The sequence below is a fragment of the Phyllobates terribilis genome, unplaced genomic scaffold, assembly GCF_046119375.1.
Source record: "Phyllobates terribilis strain yellow unplaced genomic scaffold, ASM4611937v1 Scaffold_2__4_contigs__length_985480577, whole genome shotgun sequence".
Classification (NCBI taxonomy): Eukaryota; Metazoa; Chordata; class Amphibia; order Anura; family Dendrobatidae; genus Phyllobates; species Phyllobates terribilis.
The window spans coordinates 146,316,307-146,344,028 of record NW_027362762.1 but is presented as its reverse complement, the minus strand read 5'-3'; the positions used below and the strand labels follow the sequence as shown (position 1 = coordinate 146,344,028).

General features: G+C 48.6%; 1 long non-coding RNA gene across 1 annotated transcript; it reads right to left on the bottom strand.

Moving 5' to 3' along the window:
• Positions 1-27,722, bottom strand: LOC141250429 (uncharacterized). The gene is made up of 3 exons (XR_012312668.1): positions 27,241-27,722; positions 24,469-24,610; positions 1-871 (listed from the first exon to the last, which is right to left on the bottom strand). It is a non-coding gene; the product is annotated as an uncharacterized lncRNA (long non-coding RNA).

The following is a 27,722-nucleotide window of genomic DNA, read 5'->3' as shown; positions in this document are numbered from 1 at the left end:
AAGAACACATTATTGCTACAAGAAGAAACATCTGGCCAGGGAATACACTTTATCTTCTCCCAAGGACACGCTATTGATACAAGAAGGAACATTCATAGCTGTTGTTTTCACCTAAAATAACTGTCAGACTTATATAGCATAGATGGGGCCTTTAAACTTGAGGGACTCCATCTTCTGCTATAACATTCCATCCTTTTGTTCCTTCATTTATCAATACGAATTTCTATGTTTTCTTTTAGTACAACGCTGAATACACATTAGAAAAATCTTAAAAACCAAATAAACCGCAAGACACATTAGCAAAACCTGTAAAATAGCTTGTACTATACCAGCCAACCACCCACCAATATCTTTAAACCAATTTGCGGGATTTAGAAAGGAAAATCTCTGTGTGGAATTATTGGCCAAAGTATCTGAACAGTTCACTCAAAAGTTTATCTCTTCCCATGAGACTGGGACAGCGAGAAAGGGTATGCTAGTGGACGTCACAGGGGCATGTGTACATATCCAACAGTTAGCAATGGTCTGGTTTCGCTCCTTTAGTCCATCGATTAGAGCAAGATGGTGTCTAATGAATCTATTGTCGTCTCCATCCATGGTGCCTAACCTAGTCCATGCACTTGTGGTCGCAAGTATGCAGGTAAGTATAAACAATGTCATCATTCTTTGTCCGCTGGTTCTCCTAGTATCTTTTTGCAATGGGACGCGTGGATCCAGGTCTCTTTTCCCTCTAGCTTAACGGCTGTACTTGTGGTCAGCAGAAGTTGAAAGGGTCCGTCAAACCGTGGATCTAGGCTTTTCCTCACGTGTCTTTTTATAACCACCCAGTCTCGAGGTTGCAGCGTATGGCTGCTAGAGTCTTGATCTGGATCTGGAAGAGAACTGAAAACATTATCATGTACTTGCTTAATCTTTTTGTGTAAAGCCCTCACATAGGAACTTAGCACATGGTTGTTCATTTCTAATGCTTGCGGATAGAAACACCCTAGGCTGGGTACGTTGCCAAACAATATCTCATATGGAGAGAGTCCAGTCTTTTTATTGGGCGTGTATCTTACTGAAAACAGAGCAAGTGGTAAACAGTCCGGCCATGGTTTTCCTGTCTCAGCCATGGCTTTCTGAATTTTTAATTTCAATGTCCCATTCAGTCTTTCCACTTTACCACTACTTTGTGGGTGATATGGGGTATGGAATGCTTGTTGAATTCCTAGAGCTGACATGACTTCATTCATTATTTCACCTGTGAAGTGTGTACCTCTGTCACTCTCAATTACCTCTGGTACCCCATACCTGCAGACCACCTCCGCAAGCAGTTTCTTTGCGGTTGCCGCAGCCGTGGCTTTGGCAATCGGGAAAGCCTCTGGCCATCCTGAGAACAAATCAATACAGACCAACACATATTCCCATGATCCTGACTTTGGCAGCTGAATATAATCAATTTGCAGTCTCTGGAATGGATAGAGGGGCCGGGGTGTGTGTTTGGGTGGTGGTTTATCTACTCTACCCTGATTATGTGTAGCACATATCATGCACCCTTGTACCAGGTTTTCAATACAGGTGGAGAATCCTGGTGTCACCCAATGTTTCTGCGTCACACTCATCACACCCGTTTTAGATTGGTGTGTCGGCCCATGTAGTATCTGGGCAGCTGCTGGGTACAGTGCCCTTGGAAGGCTGCATCTGCCATCGCGTTTCCTCTGCTTACCTGGTCGGTGAGTCTGGTATGTGCTCTTACCTTTATGACAGCTATTTGTTTAGGTAGTTGTAGCGCATCAATTAACTGCTGGACCGCATCAGCATTCTTAATGGGGTGTCCTGCTGCCGTCAGGAAACCTCTTGACTTCCATATTGGACCAAAATCATGCGATATACCGAATGCGTACCTAGAATCTGTGTAAATGTTAACAATACTACCTTCCGCTAGTTTACAGGCCTCGGTTAGGGCCCTAAATTCAGCTTCTTGAGCCGACTGGTGTGGGAGCATTGGTTCTGCCTTGATTACTGCATTGAGGGAGACAACTGCATATCCAGTATGGAAGGTACCTGAATCGTCCTGATGACGGGATCCATCTACAAAAAAATCAAAATCTGCATTTGTAATTCATGTTCAAATACAGTAGGTAAACCTGCCGTTTCTTGTGCCATCATTTGTACACAGTCATGAGGAACTTCCTCTCTTGGATCTTCCTTAAAAAGCACAGTACCTGACTCCTCCTTTAGATCCGAGAGAGGTAACAAAGTTGCTGGATTCAGGGTAGTACACCTCTGTAAAGAAACATTGGGAGGCATTAACAGTGCACATTGTAACCTAAGATGACGTGCTGCTGAGAGGTGAGCGGGTTGCACTTGATTCAATATAGTGTAGACATCATGAGGTGTTAGAATGGTGAGCGGGTGGTCAAGAAGAAGGTCTGCGGATTTATGGAGTAATAGTCCAGCAGCATGCAGAGCACGTACGCAGGATGGTGCACCTCTGGCTACCGCATCCAATCTGCCACTAAAGTAGGCAACAGGTCTCTGATTATCACCGTGTGTTTGAGTTAAAACTCCTGCTGCATGTCCAGCTTGTTCATGAAGGTACAGAGTAAATGGGAGCTCATAATTAGGGGTACCCAAAGCTGGAGCGGCCAAAATACGGTTCTTGAGAGAATAAAAACAGTCTATTGCCTCTGGTGTTAGTACAAAAGGTGTTGGAGTAAGACAGTCATAGAGGGGCTGCATCAAAATAGAGACGGCATGAATCCACTGTCTGCAATAGGAAACAAGTCCAAGAAAAGTTCTGAGGGCTGCAACATTAATGGGGACGGTGAATGCCTGTACTGCTTGTTTACGTGCATTTGTTAAATGACGAGCTCCTGGTTTAATGCAATGTCCCAAAAAGGTGACTGAAGATTTACAAAACTGAAGCTTATCTTTCGATGCCTTGCAGCCAGCGTGATAGAGAAACAACATAAGCGATATAGTTGCACTATTACATTGTTTCCTGGAGGGGGCACAAATGAGCAGGTCATCGACATATTGCAGAACAACGATATGTGGTTCAGACCATCCCTCCAGTATTTCCTGCAGACTTGCAGTGTACATTGTGGGTGAATTCTGGGCACCCTGTGGCAACACTGTCCATGTATACTGACTACCCTGGAATGTGAAAGCAAACAGGTACTGGCAGTCAGGATGTAATGGTACACTGAAAAATGCATTTGCCAAATCAACCACTGAAAAGCAAAGAGAGTTAGAAGGTATCTGTGACAGAAGAGTATGCGGGTTGGGCACAACTGGTGTTAGAAGTTCTGTGGCTTTGTTAACCAACCGGAGGTCATGGACCATTCTATATGCGGCTGGTTGTCCTGGCACGCTCTTTATCTTTACTGGGAACAGGGGAGTGTTGCAAGGGGACTGGGTTTTGACTAGGACTCCTCTCTGTAGTAATTTTTGGACCTGCTGGGCTATGGCATTCTCCTGAGCCGAGCTAAGGGGATACTGCCTCTGTTGAGGCAAGATGGCTCCTGGTTTTAATTTCACCATTACTGGTTGAACTCTTAACCTACCAACATCTGTTTTGTCTGAGGCCCAAAAATCATGTGGTACAGCCTGCTCCAATATCGGGGGAAACTCATTTGTCTCTTCTATGCTGGCAATATCTAGTGACATAATTTTGCAAAGGGTACTTGGTTTTAAACCTGGGGTCATGGTGACAGTGCCATCGGGATGATACTCAATATGTGCTTGTAATTGGGACAACACATTTCCCAAAAGGTTACATTGGCCTTGGGGCGATACCATGAGCTAGCTATGTACAGTAGCTCCTTGAATTTGCAGGGGAATTCTTTTAGTGACAGGAAGTAGGACAGACGGGGAATTGAAGGGGGTGGCAATGACATGATGTGAAAAATCAGTGTCAGTATATGGCCAATCACCTTGAGTAATTACTGAATTGTCGGCCCCCGTATCTACTTGGAAATCGATTTCATGTCCCCCTGGTAGGTTCACCTGCACTATACAACTGGGAGTTGGGGGTAAGGAGATGAGGGGGTTCATGTGCAAGCTACCATCATCCTATGGGGGCGTTGTTTGGTCAGCTGGAGGACCCGTACTCTGAGCATTTGGATACGTGTTGGTCCTACAGTTCTTTCTAAAATGTCCTGGCTTTTTACATCCGTAACACAGTTTCTGTCCTCCTCCTTCAGTCCGTCCTCTGCCTCTGTTGTTTCTGGGGGTCGTCTCTACTATATGTATTCTGGCAGCTCTTTTTGCCTGCGCTATGTCATGCTGTGCCCCCTGAGCTATTCTAGCTAAATCTTCTGCCTTCACTGATCTCCAGTCCGGTCTACTTGCTTTTACCTTCTCTGCAATCTCTTTCTTTAGTCCATTCATGAAAGCACTTGCTAATACCCTCTCACTAGTCTTATTCCCGGGGTTGAACCCAATTTCTGACCAGGTTTTCTTTAGTGCATAGAAATAATCCTTAGGATCTTCCTCCTTTCCCTGCACTCTATCTTCTAGTGTAACTTGCTTTTCTGCTTGCCTGTCTTGACATGCTTTTACCAACGCTGCTGCGAATAGGACTCCAGCTGCTGCATCATTAGATTCTGCATCTACAGGTCCGTTCCTATTGGCATACTGTTTTTTTGTCTCATCTATCAACCTATCATAGCGGGCTTCATCTGCCAATTTTCCCTTAATTACCCCCTGCAGATCTATTCTAGTGGCATGGTACGTATCCTGTATGGTGGTGATCATTCTAGCGAAACCCATAGGGGACTGGGATGGGTCTGGCAGCTGGGAGATCAGTGCCAACTGCTCTGAAGGACTCCATGGTCTATACATTAACATTGTACGAGCTTCCTGACCTGGAACCACTGCATCCCCCCCTGCTGCTGCTGCTGCACCCGGTGCTCCTGGCATAACTACCGTCCTCATTGGGAATTGTCTAGCTGGGTGGGGTCTCGGTCCTCCACATGCCACACAGATGTCTACTGTCAAGGGGTTCTGTTGTCCACATCTGGGGCAAACCCAACAATTAGGTTCCTGGGAATTCTGGTACTGGGGTGGGGGTGACGTCGGGAGCGGACAGGGAGGAAAATCTGTCATTCCAGTTTTTGTCAGTCTGTAACGTCCGTCTCCTAATTCTTCAATCTTTCTTTCAAAATAAGCGCATGCATTCATCCATACATCCACTGTCTTCAACAGACCCTTATCTTTCAACCATCCATGATAGAGTTAAAGAAGGATTTCCATTTCTCTCCATTCATCTCTCCGTTCTCATTCATTCCCGCTATACACAATATTTTGTCAATTCCAATCAGTGCCTGTTTCCCTTCTCTGCGTACCACTAATTCTTTGGCTATAATCCCTTCCTTGGCATTTTGGTTCCCCATTTTTTTCGGTTCTCCTCACCTAGAAGAGACTCCTCGGTCAATTAGACAATGGGCCACAAAGGTTTCTGAACCATTCCACTACTAGCCTCTCTAGGACTTATACGCCAACCAGAAAAACAGACCAAAAACATCAATCCCGGGACACATCCACAACACAATCATCGGATCCATACTTTCATTCTTAAATTCTCCAAAGGATAGAAGGCAGGACTGTCAATTTATCTGAGGGATTCTACTGGTTCAAAGGGACCTGAGCCAGACAACAATCTGTTGAATTACCTGGGGAGCCGACCGCTCGGGGGTGAGGTAGTCTCTTCTATGCAGTGATATAATTAGGTAGAATATAACAGTTATTCTTACCTCAGCGCTGTATATATCACCAACAGAGAGCTTCACTCGTCCCACGCCTCGGACCGGTCGAGCACCCTTGGGTAGATTAACTCAAGGTCCCTGTTCGAGGTGCCAGCTGACGTCACTGAATTTTGGGTCTTCTATCCTTTGGATTACGAGCTCGGAGAGAATGAAGACACAGGACAGGATGTTTGTGTCTAAACATACTCTAAAAACTTTATTACAAAACACAGGGCTAATATACACCCTAAAGGCAGGAAACGGATTTGCCATATATGGTTCGATTATACAGTTTAGCTGAACAAGCGAAAAAAGCTAGTTTCTGTATGCTTTAAAATATTTAATTAGACTTATCTAGTTAGCAAGGTCATTTCATCTTTCTGCAAGAACACATTATTGCTACAAGAAGAAACATCTGGCCAGGGAGTACACTTTATCTTCTCCCAAGGACACGCTATTGATACAAGAAGGAACATTCATAGCTGTTGTTTTCACCTAAAATAACTGTCAGACTTATATTGCATAGATGGGGCCTTTAAACTTGAGGGACTCCATCTTCTGCTATAACATAGTTTTGCTTAAAAAAAAAATATATTTCATAGTTTGCTGATCACCAGCAGGATTTAGCACCCACTGATGTGGTTCCAGGATTTGATTTTACAACAAAGTGGTAAACTCATCATCTTCTACTTGTTTGCAACTAAGTGACAAGAGGCTTGAGGAGAGATTGCCCCCGACTAAAGCACTTTGCATATATATTCAAACACTACATAGTCAGTCTGTTCCTGAGAAATGCAAAGTATTGCTGGACTTTTCTGTGAATGATGCACATGCATAGCTGGGGGATGAAATCCGGCTAAACAAATTCTTAATAGCAATTACAATTCTCAAATCAGAAAGTGATCCATTGAAGTACCCTCTAAAAAGCAGCTGGACAACATTAGGATTTTTATTCTGGAGGTCGGTGTGACTAGTATCCACAAACTAACAGTTATGTTATCATTTACCCTTTATTAGTATCGTTCCAGTCTTTTACATTAGTCACACTGCTTTGTGCAGGGGTGGACATCAGGGGCGGACCTACCGCCCGTGCAGCCTGTTCATTGAATGGGGGCCCCGAGGGAGAGGGGGCCCCTCCAGCCTCCAGCAGGGCCGCCATCAGGGCATGACTGTCCTGACTCCAGTATGGGGCCCGGCCGGTGGGGGCCCCCTCGGAGCCCCGTTGGGGCCCTCCTCTTGTGCGTCTCCTCTTGGGGCCCCCGTAGGGCCGGCGTCAGCACCCGGGCAAATGCCGGGGCCCTGAGCAGGCGGGGGCCCTCACCATCGGGCACCCCGCGTGCTATGGGACCCGTGGGCGGAGGAGAGCGGTGTCAGCGCCCGCTTCCCCCCCGCTTGCTCAGGGCTCTGGCACCCGGCACAAGAGGGTCTCTTGTGGAGAAGTCCATCCATGCACCCTTCTGGGTTCTGTGGCACCAGTGCACAGCAGGGCGCCACATCCCCCCCTAGTAAAACTCGGTACTCCTGGACTGAAGCATTTTTCTCAAAACAGGTTAAACAGTAACATTTCTTCCCTTTATGGGAGGCACTTTTCTTGAACGTTACAGGTAACATTATAATACAATAATAACATTAATACATTTTCTTATATAAAACACTCCTCTTAAAGTCTCAGTGAGATCCATTAACTGGTGTCCATCTCACTGAAGATGAGCAGCATGAGGGACCCGTCCGAAAACCTTCAACGTAGGCCCTGGGTGTGGCTGCAGGGCATAGGTGATCTAGGTGCTGGACCACGTCTTCGGCCACGCCAAACGGGTTTTTGTTCAGTGGTCACTTAAGGAGCACTCCAGGGAGTGCAACTATGTACATGAACAGTTCTTGGGCTGCTCACAGTCCTCAGCCTACGAGTCCTTTATACAGTTATATGAAAAAGTTTGGGCACCCCTATTAATCTTAAGCTTAATGTTTTCTTAAAATTGGTGTTTTTGCAACAGCTATTTCAGTTTGATATATGTAATAACTGTTGGACACAGTAATGTTTCTGCCTTGAAATGAGGTTTATTGTACTAACAGAAAATGTGCAATCTGCATTCAAACAAAATTTGACAGGTGGGCACCTCACCAGAAAAGTGACATTAATATTTAGTAGATCCTCCTTTTGCAAAAATAACAGCCTCTAGTCGCTTCCTGTAGCTTTTAATGAGTTCCTGGATCCTGGATGAAGGTATTTTTGACCATTCCTCTTTAAAAAACAATTCCAGTTCAGTTAAGTTTGATGGTCGCCGAGCATGGACAGCCCTCTTCAAATGATCCCACAGATGTTCAATGATATTCAGGTCTGGGGACTGGGATGGCCATTCCTTACGGGTAACTAAATAAACACATATATTTCAGTTTATACAATAAACATTATGCAATACCCTACTGGGTAACTATTTATACTGCAGGTATTTTTAACTTACTCCTTATACCTGACAGGGGTCTGGCCTTTTGTGCTACGCGATGACCTACGTAGTACTGGAATGCATGTAGTGTGGATGCTTGCGCTATTTTCCGCTCTATGTGTTGATGGACTGCAAGACTGCCTTAACCTCTCTACGGGACAGGCAAGTACACTGGTTACTGGGCCTACTGGCTCTGCTTCTACCGGTGATCCTTCTTCCGGGGATTCTTCCTGAGCAGGCTCTTCCGGGGCACTTACAGGTCTTACTTGCAGTGGATAGTCTTCTGGCTGTTGGTAGAAGTGTAGCACAGGTATCATTACCGCTCCATCCAGTTGAGGCCAATCTGCCAGGAAATCTCCTAAGTCAGTATGGAGTACTTCTTCTCTAGGCTCCTCCGGTACGGTGAGAGGCACTTCCTCCTGGGGCTTTAGCGGACTTGGGCACAACTTCAGATGGTCTCTTGATACTGTTGCAGTTGTTCTTCCTCCGTCTTTGCTAATTAGGCAGATTTTCCTATCGTCGAATCTGGAATTCAACACAGTGTAAGGTTCCCTTTCCCACTGGTCGTCAAGCTTGTGGCTTCTTCTCTTTCGTTTCAGCACAACTTCTCCAGGTGTCAAGGGTTCAGCTGGTGCACTCTTGTTGTTCTGTGCTTCCTGCTTATCTCTCACCCTACTTAGACTGTCTTCGACACAGGCTTGTACTCTCTTGTACTGTTCCTGTCAAGTCGCATCCCAGTCTTCAGTGGACATATCTGCTTCTGGCTCGACCACTCCAAGCTCCAGGTCCATGGGCAACTTTCCAGTTCTTGCTCTCATGAGGTACGCTGGAGTACAATTGGTGGAACTCACAGGTATGTGATTGTACAGATCTACCAGGTCAGGTAGTTTGTCCGGCCATTGGTTTCTTTCTTCGAGAGGTAAGGTCTTCAACAGGTCGATGACTATGTTATTCATCTTTTCACATAACCCATTGGTTTGGGGGTGGTACGGTGTAGTCCGGATCTTCTTACACCCGTACAAATGGCAAAACTCTTTGAACAGCTCGGTTTCAAAGGCAGGGCCTTGATCCGTCAGCATTTTATTTTCATTTTGCATGCTGGCTGGACTAACCTGTTTCAGGGCCCGCAGGGCTTCCTGTACGCGCCAGGCGTAGTCCCGGATACTGTCCTCAGGTTTCTGGACACAGTGGTAGAACCTCATCCGGAGATCCGTCTCAGTGCAGTTTTCAAACACAGTTTGCAGTCTCTTAAAGATGATGGATACTGATTCCTGGTCTGCGGCTGGCCAGGTTTCAACTTCCCACTCTGCAGCACCAGTCAATTGTCCCAGCACAACAGCAGCTCTCTGTTTACCGGTCATAGAATACATGTCTAGCACACCACATATTTTTCTCTTGAATCCAGACAGGGTGTCTGGTTTGCCATTATACTGGGGAAGCCACTTCGCTCCAGGGATATACGGCAGGGCCATGGGTATCAATGGGGTCACGACCCCTGCAGGTGGAGCGACTGCTCCGGCCTGTGCAGCGCCGGGCGCGGGTTGGGCATCAGGAGCGTTAACCGGTGCTCCGGTGGCTCGCTGGTCGTCGGCCATGGTTGCGCCCCCCTAGTGAACTGGAGCCTACCTTCTTCACTGCTTATCAGGTAGGCCGCAGCTCCGCGGGCGACGGTCTTCTTCCAGGACCTTGCGTCGCTCGCGTCTGACGTCAGAGCGTCCTCTGGGCTCCTTCCAGGACCTGACACTTTCTGATTCGACGTCAGGGGCGGGGCGTGTCCTGGGCTTTGCCCGCTTCCAGCGTTTACGCTTCTCAGATTCCTGCGGTTACGCCCCTCTTCTTCCCGCACGGCGACAGGAAGATGGCGGACAATGGCGAGAAATCTCGGGAATGGCGGGAAACCTTCACCACAGTGAGTATTACAGTCTTTTAAGGTGCACAGTACCCGGTGGCAACGGGCACAGAATTCTGTTCGTGACGCCAAGGCTAACGCGCCCCCTGGGCCGTGGGGTACTCGGCAGCCGGGCCTCTGCGTATGCCGGTGGGGGATATCACGGTGGCTGGCCCGGTCCGTGACCCAGGGCGGTCAGTATAAAGGGGAAATTATATATAGGGGATTTGGAAAGTTCGTGACTAGTGTTGAGCATTCCGATACTGAAATATCGGGTATCGGCCGATATTCGCGGTATCGGAATTCCGATACTTAATTCCGATACTTTTACAATATCGAATACCGGAATCGGAAGTTCCCATAATGCCTGCGCTCTGCAGTGTCTCTGAAGGATGACAAGCTGGATGGCAGCGCTCAGCTGTGATCCAGTCTGTCATCAGAATGCCATCCCAGCGTGGGAGAATTCTCCTGATCGTTTAAAAGCCGGCGGGCGGTAAAAAGCCGCCGGCTTTTAAACAATCACACAGCCCCATACTGCTTCCCGGCAGCCTCCCACCCCGATCCTCCGCTCCCCTCGCCACCTCCCATCCCGATCGTAAGTTAGGACCGGGCGGGGAGCGCAGCACCAAGGAGCGGGGAGCGAAGGACCCGGGCGGGGAAGCCGGCAGTGAAAAGACTTCACCGCCGGCTTTCCCGTTCTGTGCTGCGCTTTCCCGCCGGTTATTTCAAATGAACAGCTGAGGTATCAGCTGATGCTGATCAGCTGTTCATTTGAAGTAGCCGCGGTGCCCTCAGAGGGTTCATGTGAGTTCATGCTTCACTACATTGCATGAACTCACATGAACTTTCCCACGGCCGCACAGGTCAGCCTCACCTCCCAGACCATCAGACCCATCATGATTGGTGTGTGCGGGTGTCTGTGCGATGTGTGCGATGTCTGCGGGTGTGTGCGGTGTCTGTGCGATGTGTGCGGGTGTGTGCGGTGTCTGTGCGATGTGTGCGGTGTCTGTGCAATGTCTGCGGGTGTGCGCGGTGTCTGTGCGATGTCTGCGGGTGTGTGCGTGCAGGCAGACATAGGCCGATGTGACACTACTACTCCCATCGGCCTATGTCTGTCCCCCGTCCACTCATGCCAGCAGGATCAGCTCGATGGGAGCAGTAGTTCCCATCAGCCTGATCCTGCTATATAAATTGCCCTACTGTGTCCCCAATAAATTTTATATACATGTCATTGGTGGCCAGTGGTTGCCTACAATAAATTAGTTCATACATTACCTGTCCCCGCCGATCGCCACCTAAAATAAAGTAAAATATAAAAAACTACACCTATACTCACCTAGACACCTAATTCCCCGAAGCCATCGATCTCCTGTAATAAAATATAAAATAATAAACCACAACCTTATCCTTACCCCTCCGTAGTAGTCCACGAGTGTCCCACGATGATCTCCAGTTTAGAGCAGCCACATAGAATGTGACCGCTCTGAACCGCTGCCGCCGCTAGAATGATGGGGCCGTAAAGCAGCCCCGTCATTGCATAAGCGGGTTCGCCGGAGTTCAGGCAGCGCTGCTCCGGTTAGCTGCTTTACGGCCCTGCTGTATCGTGAGAAATTCCCACGGTACAGCAGTGCCGTAAAGGAGGTCTCCGGAGCTGCGCTGCCTGAATGCACTCGGGTGACCTCAGTCAGTGGATCCCGCTGCCGGGAGCGGACGTGTTCCCGGCAGCGTGAGCTTACAGCAGCCATGCACAGCTGTCACCATCTCCAGATGTGACAGCTGTGCATGGGAGATCAGCGCAGGAACGTGGACAGGTAACTATTTTTTTTTAGTAAACTAAGAATTAAATAAAATGGTGTGTTTTATTTCAAATAAATTATTTTTTTCTTGGTGTAGTGTGTTTTTTCTTTTTAACACTTTGTAGATTAGTAATGGGGGTGTCTTATAGACGCCCATCATTACTAACCTGGGCTTCATGGCAGCAGGCGCTGACATGAACCCCAACCCTATTACCCCCTGCCACCGCACCAGGGCAGCGTGGAAGAGCGAGGCTAAGTGCCAGAATTGGCGCATCTTATGGATGCGCCATTTCTGGGGCGGCTGACGGCTGGTGTTTCTAGCCTGGGAGGGGGCCAATATTCATGTTACCCTTCCTGGGCTATTAATATCAGCCCCCAGCTGTCTGCCTAGCCTTTGCTAGCTATTAAAATAGGGGGGACCCCACGTCATATTTTTGGGGGGGTCCCCCATTTTAATAGCTAGTAAAGGCTAGGTATTCAGCTGGGGGCTGATATTAGTAGTCTGGGAAGCTCCGTGGGTATTACCCACTTCCCAGGCTTCAAACATCTGCCCCAGCCGTCTGCTTAACCTCCGCTAGAGTCTAAAATTATGGGGGATCCCACGCCAATTTTTTTTTAAATAAATCCTTTATTTTAACACTAAATGACATTTGAGGAGTTAATAAAGATGCAGTCCCTAAATTATTATTTATTTTTTAATTAATTTTTCCCAAAAATGTTGACGTGGGCTTTGCCATATTTTTGTATGCCAGCCAGGTACAGCATCCAGCTTCTATGAACGCGCCATTTTCCGGGGTGGCTGCGGACTGCAATTTGCACCGGAAGGGGGGGGGGGGCAGAAAGCTTTGGCCTCCCTGCGCTGCAGATTCCATCCCCCATCTGCCTAGTTGTACCTGGCTGGACACACAAATAGGGAGAAGCTCCACGTATTTTTTTTTTAAATTATTTCATGAAATTCATGAAATAATAAAGAAAAAAAGGGCTTCCCTATATTGTTGTGTCCAACCAGGTACAAATAGGCAGCTGGTGGTTGGAGGCAGCCTGTTCCTGCCTGCTGTACCTGGCTGGACACAAATATAGTGCGAAGCCCCACGTCAATTTTTTTTTTAATTATTTCAGGAAATTCATGAAATAATTAAAAAAAAATTGATGTGGGGCTTCGCACTATATTTGTGTCCAGCCAGGTACAGCAGGCAGGAACAGGCTGCCCCCAACCACCAGCTGCCTATTTGTACCTGGTTGGACACAACAATATAGGGAAGCCCTTTTTTTCTTAATTATTTCATGAATTTCATGAAATAATTAAAAAAAAAAATACGTGGGGCTTCGCCCTATTTTTGTGTCCAGCCAGGTACAACTAGGCAGCTGGGGGCTGGAATCTGCAGCGCAGGGAGGCCCAAGCTTTCTGGGCCCCCCCCCCCGCTGCAAATTGCAGTCCGCAGCCACCCCGGAAAATGGCGCGTTCATAGAAGCGCCATCTTCTGGCGCTGTACCCAACTCATCCAGGTCCCTGGTGCGGTGGCTCACTGGGTAATAAAGGGGTTAGGGCCAGCTTGGCATTATCAGCTGGCCCTAAGCCCGAAATTCATGGGGTCACGCCAATATTAGACATGACCACCATGAATTTCTAGTAAAGTATTTAAAAAAAACACAACACCCAGAATAAAGTCCTTTGATTGAAATAAACACACAATTCTTTATTGTTCTAAATTAAACCATACTTACCGTCACGCCCATTCCAGCTGAAGCCAACGATCTCCTGTAATAAAAGAAAAATAATAAAGCAACATCATCCTCACCTTTCCATGGTTCCCAGGACAGCTTCAGCTCTGCTATATCGAGATGACAGGCTGGACCGCAGCAGAACGCTGCCATCTAGCCTGTCATCCCGCAGACACTGAGAAGCGCAGGCATGCTTGCGCTCCTCAGTGTCTCTCTGTGACGGCATAAAGATGAGCCGAGGTCATGTCCAATGAACTCGGCTCACCTCATGCACGTCACTGACAGCGTGGGAGAATTCTCCTGCACTCAGCGCTTCAGCGTGAGAATTTTCCCACGCTGTCAGTGACGTGAATGAGGTGAGGTCATGTCCAATGATCTCAGCTCACCTCATGCACGTCACTGACAGCGTGGGAAAATTCTCACGCTGAAGCGCTGAGTGCAGGAGAATTCTCCCACGCTGTCAGTGACGTGCATGAGGTGAGCCGAGTTCATTGGACATGACCTCGGCTCATCTGGATGCCGTCACAGAGAGACACTGAGGAGCGCAAGCATGCCTGCGCTTCTCAGTGTCCGCGGGATGACAGGCTAGATGGCAGCGTTCTGCTGCGGTCCAGCCTGTCATCTCGATATAGCAGAGATGAAGCTGTCCTGGGAACCATGGAAAGGTAAGGATGATGTTGCTTTATTATTTTACTTTTATTGCAGGAGATCGTTGGCTTCAGCTGGAATGGGCGTGACGGTAAGTATGGTTTAATTTAGAACAATAAAGAATTGTGTGTTTATTTCAATTAAAGGACTTTATTCTGGGTGTTTGTGTTTTTTTTTTAACTTTGACTATGGGGTTAGTAATGGGGGTGTCTTATAGACGCCTCTCCATTACTAACCTGGGCTTGATATCAGCTGGCATTATAAGCTGACATCAACCCCAACCCTATTACCTCACTGCCACCGCTACAGGGCAGTGGGAAGAGCGAGGCTAAGTGCCAGAATTGGCGCATCCTATGGATGCGCCATTTCTGGGGCGGCTGACGGCTGGTGTTTCTAGCCTGGGAGGGGGCCAATATTCATGGCTCCCTTCCTGGGCTATTAATATCAGCCCCCAGCTGTCTGCCTAGCCTTTGCTAGCTATTAAATTAGGGGTGACCCCACGTCATTTTTTGGGGGGGTCCCCCATTTTAATAGCTAGTAAAGGCTAGGTATTCAGCTGGGGGCTGATATTAGTAGCCTGGGGAGCTCCGTGGATATTACCCCCTTCCCAGGCTTCAAACATCTGCCCCAGCCGTCTGCTTAACCTCCGCTAGAGCCTAAAATTAAGGGGAACCCCACGTAAATTTTTTTTTTAAATAAATCCTTTATTTTAACACTAAATGACAAGTACAGTAACCAACACTGTCACTGTACTTCATATATATGTGACTGACATGTTTCTATCTATCTAATCTATGTGTGATACTCTATTCTTTCTGTTGTAAATTGTCGGGTACCGCTGCTGAATTGCCGGCCGGCTTTTTTAAAGAGACAGTGCATGAAAACACTATTATTTTTTTAAATAAATCCTTTACACTAAATGACAAGTACAGTAAGCAACACTGTCACTGTACTTCATATATATGTGACTGACATGTTTCTATCTATCTAATCTATGTGTGAAGCTCTATTCTTTCTGTTGTAAATTGTCGGGTACCGGTGTATGCCGCTGCTGAATTGCCGGCTTTTCGCGTAATACATTCTACATTATTGTTAGTTGTTTTCCTTCATGTAGAATTAACCTACAAGGAAAGAAAGGGTTTATTTTCGTTCCGATATTTGTGTCCCATTGACTTGCATTGGTTTCCGGTATCGGAATCGGCGATATCCGATACTTTTTGGGTATCGGTCCGATCCAATCCGATACGATATTTCCTGATATCGGAAAGTATCGCTCAACACTATTCGTGACGCCACCTGTGGAATGTGGCAAAAGGGTGCCGCCGCTGCGGAGCAGTCCTCTGGAGCTGGTGTTACGGCAGCAGGTATAGTATGGCTCTCCACAGGTAGAGCTAGCCCCAGGGCAGTCTAGGGATAGATGGTGGATGCGGGGGAGAGACGGCAGGATGGTCCCGGAGGAAAGACGCACACTCACACGGGGCTAAGCTTCAGTACCTTTATTGGTGATGGTGCAGGTACGGTTCAGGGTACTCCGGACGAAGGGCGCACTTTTGGACTCTCCCCAGTGAGCGGGTATAGGGCCTCCTGATCCGTGGCTTTACTCGCTAAGCTTCTGACCTGCCTGGAGCTAGGCCTAGCTTGGTTACTGTCTCTCTTTGCACCTGCTGACTTGGTGGTAGGGACTTTTCTTGGAGATCACTCTCCCTGGTCGCTGGGGCCTCCGTGACTCCTAGCCCTAGTACTGCAATCAGCATTTGGTGAACCTGGGACCTGTAGTCCTCCAGGGGTTCCGGTGGTCCCTACTGGTATAAAGGGTCCCCGTAGGTGCGGACCCGGTGTCCGGTATATATATCAGGGTGAGTCTGGTATGCTCCTCTACCCCCTCGCTACTTCTTCCTTCTCCTCTCGCCTTCGGCCACACTCAGGGCCCTCACTAGGCCTTCACACGTGCTGTAGGCCTTGGCTCGCCTAAGCACAGCAGCCAGCTTGCTGCTCTCTGAGCGTCAGCACAATCTCTGCTCAACTCTGAGCTCTGTCCCTCTCTGTGTCTGAGAGACTAACTAATTTCTGACTGAGCTGCCTGGCTCCACCCTCCCTTTATATATCCCTAACGGGCTCCCTCTGCTGGTCTGAGGTGGTAGGGTGGAGGTGTGTGAATGTGTGAGGGCCTCTTGTGGAGAACTACATCCATGCACCCTTCTGGGTTCTGTGGCACCAGTGCACAGCAGGCCGCCATATCAGCATTTAGTGAGACCCTTACCTGTCCTTCTAGAAGATCACGATTTTAAGACATCATGTGCACATTTCCTTCAGTGTACTCTCTTAATGAAGCATCTTGGATAGTTACTCTGATTCCAAATCAGTCACTTCATTAAGCAAACCATTATGATCAGGCCTTTGGGCACTATGCTAAGAATAAGTTACAACAATCTGAAAGTCTTCCCTTTTGGGCTAAAAACCCATGACTTTGTTACAGAGCTGTTCAACCATTGGCCCGCTGTGGGTGGAGGTTGAAGGGAATCTCTATATCAGACCTCTACTATGGCCATACAGGGTAGGCAGAGCAGGGCCTGTCACAGGGCAGTCACAGGACCCTGTGCCGTGCAGGGGAGGGGGGGGGATATGGTAATTTAGCACAGAGGCGGCGATTTAGGGGAATAGTAAGCAGATTGGAGGGGTTTGCTTGGCGTCGCACGGACGCCAAGCCTCTGGAAAGCAGACTTTATAAAACCAGATTTCTCTGCAATCAGACCCCTATTATGGCCATACAGGTAAGTATAGATTTACTTTTCTATCACCTGTATGTCCATAGGAGAGGTCTGATATCGCCCAGGGGGGTGGACACATTCCCTTTAAAAGGGCACCGTCAGCTACTTTACCAAATTACTACTTTGCCAAAAACCAACAATATGCCTTTGTTAGGCTACTTTGAACTAAAAGCTTGTGTAAAAAAAACAAAAAACAAACATGCTTTATGTGGGCTGTTTACAATCTCCTCTCCCTTGATTGACATTACTGGTTTTACAGGAGCCAGAGGAGAGTAAATGAAAAACAAGTAGGTGGGAAAAGTGCACCGAACTACCCAGCCATACCAAGGGTGCAACTAGCACCTTATTATTTAGGCATGCTTAAAGAACGATCTTAAAACGCAGCTAGAGCCTCGCCCCAACACCACGGCACATAAGCTGTCAGGCAGGAGAAAGCATCACCGGACAGGTAATAGAGCTCAAGGTGATCTCAGTTCTCTATTCAAGTAGAATGCTGTTTAATGAATTACTAATACATTTTTAATGATATTACTAATAGTTTTGCTTAAAAAATATATATATTTCATAGTTTGCTGATTACCAGCAGGATTCAGCACCCACTGATGTGGTTCCAGGATTTGATTTTACAACAAAGTGGTAAACTCATCATGTTCTACTTGTTTGCAACTAAGTGACAAGAGGCTTGAGGAGAGATTGCCCCCGACTAAAGCACTTTGCATATATATTCAAACACTACATAGTCAGTCTGTTCCTGAGAAATGCAAAGTATTGCTGGAGTTTTCTGTGAATGATGCGCATGCATAGCTTGGGGATGAAATCCGGCTAAACAAATTCTTAATAGCAATTACAATTCTCAAATCAGAAAGTGATCCATTGAAGTACCCTCTAAAAAGCAGCTGGACAACATTAGGATTTTTATTCTGGAGGTCGGTGTGACTAGTATCCACAACCTAACAGTTCTGTTATCATTTACCCTTTATTAGTATCGTTCCAGTCTTTTACATTAGTCACACTGCTTTGTGCAGGGGTGGACATCAGGGGCGGACCTACCGCCCGTGCAGCCTGTTCATTGAATGGGGGCCCCGAGGGAGAGGGGGCCCCTCCAGCCTCCATCAGGGCATGACTGTCCTGACTCCAGTATGGGGCCTGGCCGGTCGGGGCCCCCTCGGAGCCCCGTTGGGGCCCCCCTCTTGTGCGTCTCCTCATGGGGCCCCCGTAAGGCCGGCGTCAGCACCCGCGCAAATGCCGGGGCCCTGAGCAGGCGGGGGCCCTCACCATCGGGCACCCCGCGTGCTATGGGACCCGTGAGCGGAGGAGAGCGGTGTCAGCGCCCGCTCCCCCCCCCAGCTTGCTCAGGGCCCTGGCACCCGGCACAATACTTACCCTTCCCCGTGCCTCCGCAGCAGCTCCTGCATCCGCCGCGGCTGCTGCACTGTGACGTCTCAGGTCAGAGGGCGCGGTGACGTCTTTACACCGCACTCTCTCCTGAGCAGTCACAGAGCAGAGCGGGATGAGGCCGGCGACGCTAATGAGTCCGGAGCAGCGGCAGCAGGTGAGACGTGAGGTGAGTATTGGATTTCTTTTTTTATTGTATGGAGGCCTGTGGCAGTATAAGGGAGGGGGGGTGAGGTGGGGGTGTGTGAAATCCTGCATGAGGCATTATAAGGGGGGGGGGTGAAGTCCTGCATGGGGCATTATAAGGGGGGGTGACATCCTGCATGGGGCATAATAACGGGGGGGGGGGGAGTGACATCCTGCATGGAGCATTATAAGGGAGGGGGAGTGTGACATCCTGCATGGGGCATTATAAGGGGGGTGTGACATCCTGCATGGGGCATTATAACGGAGGGGGGTGTGTGTGACATCCTGCATGGGGCATTATAAGGGAGGGGGTGTGTGTGACATCCTGAATGTGGCATTATAAGGAAGGGGGGGTGTCATCCTGCATGGGGCATTATAAGGGGGGGTGACATCCTATATGGGGGGGGGGGAACAGCCTGCATGGGGCATTATGTGGGGGGATCAGCCTGTGTGGGGCATTATGTGGGGGGAACAGCCTGCGTGGGGCATTATGTGGGGGGAACAGCCTGCATGGAGCGTTATATGGGGGCCAGTATTCTGTATGGAGCGTTATATGGGGGTCAGTATCCTGCATGGAGCGTTATATGGGGGCCAGTATCCTGCATGGAGCGTTATATGGGGGCCAGTATTCTGTATGGAGCGTTATATGGGGGCCAGTATTCCGTATGGAGCGTTATATGGGGGCCAGTATTCCGTATGGAGCGTTATATGGGGGCCAGTATTCCGTATGGAGCGTTATATGGGGGCCAATATTCTGTATAGGGTATTATATGGGGGCGATTATCCTGTATGGAGCGTTATATGGGAGCCAGTATTCTGTATGGAGCGTTATATGGGGGCCAGTATCCTGTATGGAGCGTTATATGGGGGCCAGTATCCCGTATGGAGCGTTATATGGGGGCCAGTATTCCGTATGGAGCGCTATACGGGGGCCAAAATCCTGTATGGAGTGTTATATGGGGGCCAGTATTCCTTATGGAGCGTTATATGGGGGCCAGTATTCTGTATGGAGCATTTTGTGGGGGCCAGTATTCTGTATGGAGCATTTTATGGGGGCCAGTATTCTGTATGGAGCATTATATGGGGGCCAGTATTCTGTATGGAGCGTTATATGGGGGCCAGTATTCTGTATGGAGCGTTATATGGGGGCCAGTATTCTGTATGGAGCGTTATATGGGGGCCAGTATTCCGTATAAGGTATTATAGGGGGACCAGTATCCTGTATGGAGCATTTTATGGGGGCCAGTATTCTGTATGGAGCATTTTATGGGGGCCAGTCTCCTGTATGGAGCATTTTATGGGGGCCAGTATACTGTGTGGAGCGATTCGCTGGTTTCTGAGCTATTGTGGAATTTACAATAGATATCACTATGTAAGAAGTGAAATCTTTGCATTGTACTATACATATATTTCTCTGCGGTATCTGTGCATCATGAATCGTGGTATGTGTTAAAGGGGCCCACTGAGACTCTTTAACCCGGGGCCCACAAAAACCTGGAGCCGGCCCTGGGCCCCCGGCCCCATGCTGAGCGTTAAGCGCCGGGACATCTCAGCGCTGCTTTCCTCTGTGTAGCAGTGCAGCGCTGCTGCGTCAGCGCCTTCATGATTCCCCTGACTTCCGGTCATGTGACGGCGCTGGAAGTCAGGTGAACCTGGTGGCAGCGACGTGGATGAGCGCCAGGATTCTGCAGGGATCCATGGGGGTAAGTATAACAAGTTTTATTTATTTTTTTTAAATACAATTAATTTAATTAACTAGGAGTGGGGGGGAATCAGAGATGCATGGGGGAATGAGAGATGCACGGGGGGGATAAGATGCACATGGGGGATGCGAGATGCACGGGGCGGGATAAGATGCACGGGGCGGGATGAGATGCACGGGGCGGGATGAGATGCACGGGGCGGGATGAGATGCACGGGGCGGGATGAGATGCACGGGGCGGGATGAGATGCATGGGGCGGGATGAGATGCACGGGGCGGGATGAGAGCTGCACATGGGGGGGATGAGAGCTGCACATGGGGGGGATGAGAGCTGCACATGGGGGGGATGAGAGCTGCACATGGGGGGGATGAGAGCTGCACATGGGGGGGATGAAAGATGAGTGAAAGATGCATGGGGGGATGAGATGCACATGGGGGGATGAGAGATGCACATGGGGGGATGAGAGATGCACATGTGGGTGTCATGTTTACATAACTTTGTTGCCCTATGAAGGGCAGGTGGGGGCAAAAATTTCTTGCACAGGGGCCCACTAAAGTCTGAGTCCGACCCTGGTGGACATTGGCAGCTTGGGGCCCCTGTGCAAGAAATGTGCCTGGGTCCCCCTCGCTGCCTAGCATGCCGCTTATGATCAGGGAAATCTGGCCGTGAGACCCCCGAAGTCTGGGGCTCCGAGCAACAAGCCAGGATACCGTCATTATTGCCGCCCTGTAAGCAGGGGTGTGCATAGAAATCACAGGGCTCCATAGTAAATGGGCCCCTCCACACCTCTAAAAATATATATTTTCACTGACATGGAGACAAATTATATATATATATATATATATATATATATATATCAGTAAAGATAAAGATTCGGTTCTGCTGGTTCCAGCACAGTCAGACTTGCAGTCAGGTGACAACTAGAGTGTCAGCTATGTTGGTGAATAGAACATTGCAAGATATGGCTGAGACTCTCTAGTTGACACATGACAGCAAGTGTGAAAAGCGCATCCTCATGGTTACGTGATAATGGCTGGAACCGGCAAATTCCAACCATGTATATATTATATGTCTGGTATCTGTATCATCTGGTATCTACTTTATTCATTGTCTATGGAGCTGATGGAAATAACCGAGCGCAGCGCTCAGCAGCTCATAGATAATGAATAGAGCAGAGGCCAAACAGGCACAACTCTGCTCCATTCAGGACGACACTGCAGAGCTCTGTTCCCAGAATCTCTGGGGGGCCCAGTGATCCAATCCCCAGTGACCAGCAAGTTATTCCCGATGCGATGGATTGAGGATACCTTGATTATTTGGTGAATAACCCTTTAAAGAGCCAGGTTTATTCTTCTATTCTTTACAATCACAGTATAATACATGAACTGAAAACAAATATGTTCACACACACAAACATATACATAAACACACACATACATATGTGACACCCCAGGGGTCTGGTTGCCACAGTGATAGAGATATTACGTCTGAGAGCAGGTGGGAGGTCTCTTGGTCAGGGATCCTATGCATGCCACACCTCCTGCCCAGTCCTGGGAGGGGAAGAACTTCCCCTATATAAACCTAGGGCTGAGGCAGGGTGAGTGAGTAGAGAAGAAGTAGAGACAGAGAAAAGAAGCAAATATAGGAACAGAACATCAGGAGCTCTGTGGGAGCAGTGTTACAAGGAGTCAGGGGCTGGCAGCTGCAGAGCTCGCCCTGACTGAGAAGATTTCTTACCGGACCCGGAGTCCGAGGCTGTGGGGACTAACTCCTACCCAGCAGCAGAATCCGTCAGGCAGGGGATTCCAGGTCCTCTGGCCAAGAAACCCGAAGGCCCCGAGTCACCGGCCATACGGGTGAGCACCACACGGTACACTGAGGGACGTGGGCTACTTATACCCGCCTCTAGCAAGGTAGCCAGAAGAGTACAGTTAGTTTGGGAGGCCTACAACTCCGCCTGGCCAGGGGAGATCCCATCTGCTCAAGGACTGACCAGGCCCCAATCGCTAGCCAGTACTCCGGGAGGGTCTATCTTTGTCACCAGTAAAGACCCTGAACTACACCGTACCGTCTCCGAGTGGTTCCTGCTACCCCCATCATCCACGTCGGCTGCCCTGAGGCCATACCCCTCCCGTTGGGGGTTATACTATCACGCTGCACAATCCTACCACCGGCCTCAGCGGTCTGCCCTGCAGCAGCAGCTCCTTAGCTGTACTCAACGGGTGGCGTAGTCGTCCAACATCTACCGCTGATACATCGCCGCTCAGTTTGACTCCCTGGGCACGGACCGGGTCACCGCCACGAGACTACAACCCTCAACAGATCCGGCTCCGGGTAAGCTCCCGCGTGCGCAACGCAGCGCGACACAGGCAAAGGGGCGCGTCACATATACTGTACATACACACACACTGTACATACACACACACGTATACCGTACATACATATATCTATACACACATATACCATACATACACATATACCATACACCGTACATACATATACTGTATTGATACACATACAGGGTCGGACTGGGGTGCCTAGGGCCCACCAGGAGAACTGACTCTAGGGGCCCACACTACAGCCCACCATAAACGGTTTTATTACTTGTTATGCATTTCTATAATGCACTATAGTTACATGATTGGCTGCACTGTGAAGCACTGAGCAGCAGGACTTTCTTTGGACAGTCATTCCGTACTGCCAGAGTCCCTTTAATGGTAACTTGTCACCTTGAAAAACGCTATTTATCTGCAGATATAGGGGTAATCTGCAGGTAAATAGGGTTTAAAGCCTGGTTAGACGGCTTATTGGAAAAGCATTGGCTACACGGAGAAAATTACATTTTATTCTCCCTACTGCCACTCGCTTCCTGTCATAGGATCGGTGCAAGGAGGGAGACATTACAGTCACCGCAAACTACAAAGTGAGCGTGCTGCAATAACGTCCGGCACCTTGATTGTGACACTTCCATGGAGCCCAACCTCAGGCTGAGCTTCATTGCATGACTAACATGGCAGCAGCACCTGGCAACTAGTGCTGAGCGAGTGTGGTCGGATAAGGTGTGATCCCAGCATGCTCGGGTGTTATCCCAGTATCTTGTAGTGCTACTATGCTTGAATCCCCAGGGTAGCATGTTTTGCGGCGGTAGACAGACGCAACACATGCAGGAATTGCCGGTTTGTTAGGTAATCCCTGCATGTGTTGCTTCTGTCTACCGCCGCAAAACATGTTACCGCAGGGACTCGAGCATATTAGCAGAGCACTACAAGATACTCACATAACACCCGAGCATGCTGGGGTCACATCTTATCCGACCACACTCACTCAGCACTAGTTGCCAGGTACGGCTGCCATGTTAGTCATTCAATGAAGCTCAGCCTGAGGTTGGGCTCCATGGAAGTGTCACAATCAAGGTGCCGGAAGTTATTGCAGCACGCTCACTTTGTAGTTCGCGGTGACTGTAATGTCTCTTATCCGACCACGCTCACTCAGCACTACTGGCAACCCATCAGCAACCTGCAACTGCGTCACAGGGGGCTGAAGGGAACAGGTGACTGCATGCACCGGCCATTGTGCTATCTAAATGCCGCTGTCAGTGATTGACAAGGGCACTTAAATACTCAAAACAGCAGCAATCAAGGCGAGCTCTGATCACTGCTGTTACAGGCAGACGCCGGCTATGTAACACAGCCGACATCTGCCCGGTATGGAGCAGGCTCAGCTCCTGAACCCGCTCCATACAAGCACATCCCAATGGTGACAGTTATGACAAGGTTAGCAAATTTCACTTGTCTGTTCCTAAATGTGGAAAGACAAATGGAATTCCCTAACACATGTGAAAGATACCTAATAGATTTAGTAAAGGTGCCTCAAGCATATGAATGTTATACACACCACAATGCACAGTTACATACACGCATCTTACAAAAATACATATTATTACAGATACGCAGACGCGCACAAACACATCAGTACATGAATACATCATCTGAACCACCATCAACTGTAATGTCAGGTCAGCCCCATATATCTTTCTATCACATAAACCTACAACTCCCAGTATGTAATTAACAATAGAGATACTGGGAGTTGTTATCAGTCATCATCAGACTGCGGACCATACAGGAACCACAGTACTGATGAGACACAGGGAGGATCACAGATGAACATTTACATCCAGGTATCTTACCTGAGACGTCTTCTCTGATTAGAGTTGTTCTCTTTCTTTTCTTCCTCTTGTCCAGACTCCATGATGACTTTTCTCATCCACAGCTCGTCTCTGCAGACTTCCATCTTCTCCGGGCTTCTGCAGCACATCCCGACACGATGCCCTTAAAGATAGCAGTGTCATTAGAATGCTCCGGAATAAAAATATCTACACTGAGCCCCTGAATAAACCTAACTCTTACAATGCTCCCTGCACAAAACATGACATACACTCTACCCCTCTTATGGTACCTGCTCTCCACACTGTCTTCTCCTTACCATACTGGGCCCCCTCTTCACATTATCCTCTCACACTGTGTCCCCCCTATACTGCCCAGTCTCTGTACTGTGCCCCTTCATCACACTCCCCCCTCCTCAGCAAACTGTTCCCCCCATTCTGTGCCCTCACACTGTTTCCGCCATACTGCCGCATCTCTATACCTTCCCCCACACTATCTAGTCTCTGTGCTGTGTCACCTCACATTTTTCTCCCTCCATACTGTCTCCTCACACTATTCCCCCACTCTTCGTACTGTTTCCTCACACATCCCCCTTCCCCATTCTGCTCCTGCACTCATTCCCACCCCTCCTCTGGTTCACCATACTGTTTTTTCACACATCTCCCCATTCTGTCTCCTAAAATTTCTCTCCCCTCTCTCCCCAAATATAATAAATCTTCGGAAGACCACACAGACATGCAGAAGCGCGCTTACACACACGAAAACAAGCGCACACAACACATACTAAGGGCTCTTTCACACGTCAGTACATGCGGTGACAGTTTCCACACGTACCAGAGACATTGGTACACGTAGACCCATTCAAATGAATGTTTTTACCTGCTGCACCTCCCGCAAAACGTCCTGCACACTGATGACAGCGCTCTTCCTAAGCACCGGGTGCTGAACGCTGCTCTCATCATAGATCCCTGCCGGCGCTGTGATCAGCAGCAGCAGAGTCAATGATGAGAGTAGTAGTCTACTCCCGCCGTGTAGAACTGTAAAAATAGGAATAAAATAAAAAAATCCTTATACTCACCTCTCCTAAGCATCACCCGCTGTAATCCGTGCAAGCGCTCACGCCGAGGAGAACGACTCCTGCAGCGAGTGGGCCCTGGAGCTGCGCTCAACAAGGGGTGCCCTGTCAATCACTGAGCGCAGCTCCGGGGCCCGCTCGCTGCAGGAGTCATTCTCCTCGGAGTGAGCGCTCACACGGATTACAGCGGGTGATGCTTAGGAGAGGTGAGTATAAGGATTATTTTATTTTATTCCTATTTTTACAGTTGGACACGGAGGGAGTAGACTACTACTCTCATCATTGACCCTGCTGCTGCTGATCGCAGCACCGGCAGGGATCTATGATGAGGGCAGCACTCAGCACCCGGCTCTTGGGAACAGCGCTAACTGTACACTGATTCCCAAGCGCCGGTACGTGTCACACGGATGACACACAGGTGGACACGGATATCTCCAGTCCCGTAAATATCAGGACATGTGAAAGAGCCCTAATATACCCACACAGATACACATACTCACAGAAATGGGGACATGTACACACGCAGGCAAGCACACACAGAAATGCACACGCAGTCATGCTCAGACACATTCAATCACACACAAAAATGCAGACACGCAGGGAAGTACGCACACACGTGTGAAGACACATATACACACGTAGACATGCAGGCACTCAAATACATACACACAAACACATGCAGGCATATACAGTACACACACGCATGCATGCATGTACACACACATGCATGCATATACACACACACTGTACACACACATGCATGCATATACACACACACTGTACACACACATGCATGCATATACACACACACATGCATGCATGCATATACACACACACTGTACACATGCATGCATATACACACACACATGCATGCATATACACACACATGCATGCATATACACACACGCATGTATGCAGGCATACACACACACGCATGTATGCAGGCATACACACACATATACACACACACATGCATGTATGCAGGCATACACACACACGCATGCATGCATGTATGCATATATACACATACATGCATGTATGCAGGCATATACACACACATGCATGTATGCAGGCATATACACACACATGCATGTATGCAGGCATATATACACACACACAAGCTTGTATGCAGGCATATACACACATGCATGTATGCAGGCATATACACACACACACGCATGTATGCAGGCATACACACACACGCATGTATGCAGGCATATACACACACACGCATGTATGCAGGCATATACACACACACACGCATGTATGCAGGCATATACACACACACGCATGTATGCAGGCATATACACACACACACACACGCATGTATGCAGGCATATACACACACACACACGCATGTATGCAGGCATATACACACACACACGCATGTATGCAGGCATATACACACACACACGCATGTATGCAGGCATATACACACACACACACACGCATGTATGCAGGCATATACACACACACGCATGTATGCAGGCATATACACACACACGCATGTATGCAGGCATATACACACACACGCATGTATGCAGGCATATACACACATGCAGGCATATATGCAGGCATATACACACATGCAGGCATATACACAAACTGTACACACATGCATATACACACACACAGGCATATATAAGTATACATACACACACACATACATATATATAAGTATACATACACACACACACACACACACAGCCATATAACCCACCCATAAAAATTTGGCACGGTGCTCTTGACATGAAATTGAAGCAGTGAGAGCTGTAGGCCTGCAGCCTTGTTTCCAATTCCAGGCCAGGCCACATTCCACATATCCAGCCCCGGAGCCGGTATTAAAAAGCCCAGAGTCAGAGCAGGAGTGAAGGGGGCGGTGCTCCGGTGCCACCACCTGGTCGGGAGCCGGTATTACTACAGGGGAGCAGGCCAGAGCAGATATGGAGCCGGGATGGAACCGTATGAGAAGCCCTGGAGCAGGGAGAGCAGAGCGAGACGTCGGGTTCTGTGGCTCCGGCGTATCATAGGAGGACGGCCCCGGAGCAGAGAGAAAGCAGAGCGCGGCCTCGGCGTATCAGAGGCCAGACGAGAGCACCTTCAATGTCACCTGACACCACAGTCTGCCACAGAATCCATCCTCTTAGTGTCAGAGAGTCACGTAGTAAGTATGCTGCATGCACGTCACCGCAGGCCCGCTGT